General features: G+C 32.4%; 1 long non-coding RNA gene across 1 annotated transcript; it reads right to left on the bottom strand.

Moving 5' to 3' along the window:
* Positions 1-154: 154 nt before the first annotated feature.
* Positions 155-952, bottom strand: LOC110230955. The gene is made up of 2 exons (XR_002334045.1): positions 809-952; positions 155-349 (listed from the first exon to the last, which is right to left on the bottom strand). It is a non-coding gene; the product is annotated as an uncharacterized LOC110230955 (long non-coding RNA).
* Positions 953-1,116: the final 164 nt, after the last annotated feature.

Below are 1,116 nucleotides of genomic sequence, written 5' to 3'. Positions count from 1 at the left end.
TCATATGGGCTAATTGAGTATAGTTATAAGCAAATATGAAAATGACATACTCATTTACTCACCAACCATGTACTGCTTCGCGAAATAACTGCAGCCTGCAAAAGAGCAATCCAAAAGTCAGAGACTGCTACCACCATGCTCAAAGTGTTAAGATAAAAAAAACAAACCTGTGCTCTCTAATCGTTAGCTGATATGTACGCAAAGTTTTTCCAAACAATCAAAAATAGTTGGCCAATATACAAACTAACCTCATTTTTTTCTTAAAGTCTTGAGATAAAAAAAAAACAAAAGTCTGCTCTCTAATCGTTGGATGAAATGTACGCAGACTTTTTCCAAGATTCCGAGCTACCTGCACAAATCATAGCAAGTATATACTTTTTAAAGACCCAAAACAACTGTTAAAGAGTATCTAGAGAAGAAACATTGATATATGGAAGCCCATTACTCTTTCTAAGTTCCAAAACTCATACTGTCATAATTTTATAGATAAATTTTCCGGTTTTAATCCAAAGAGATTCAAACTCAATCAAGGAAAAGGCTCATACATCTCTAGTCTTATCTATATTTCCAAATCTCCTAAGAAACACATGTGTGAATATTCTCAGCAATAGCAAACAGATGTGTGATTTATATATAGTAAAAATCAGATCCAATAGGAGAATTGTTGTTTCTTTTGAATACTTAGAAGCAAATATATTTTCACCTCTATAATAACAAACAAAGATCAAAAACCACAAGAAACAGAGATTATGATATTGATATTGAAAATGGTTTTGGAGAATGTGTTAGAGAATTTGGAGACTGTTACCATTCACCAAAAGATCATATAGATGTGTTATCGATCCTTGAGTTAGTGGTGATTCCCTTGTCTACAACAACAAACAGAGATCAAAAACCACAATGGAAGATAAAATATTGACAAATTGTCTGTCTCTGATTGCTTTCCAAAGGTCAACAGGTACAATTAGTTTCTGCAAAAGCCAACGATCATATGTGATCGAAGGTTCATAGAAAAAAAGCAGAATTGATTGAGAGGTGCCAGCTTAGTTGTCGGGGAAAAATTTGAATTTTTTTTTTTTTTTTTTTTTTTTTTTTTTTACGGGATTTCCCTTTTTT

This window comes from Arabidopsis lyrata (genome assembly GCF_000004255.2).
Source record: "Arabidopsis lyrata subsp. lyrata unplaced genomic scaffold ARALYscaffold_2, whole genome shotgun sequence".
Classification (NCBI taxonomy): Eukaryota; Viridiplantae; Streptophyta; class Magnoliopsida; order Brassicales; family Brassicaceae; genus Arabidopsis; species Arabidopsis lyrata.
Note: the sequence above shows the minus strand (reverse complement) of the source record. Positions and strands in the feature narration are given on the sequence as shown.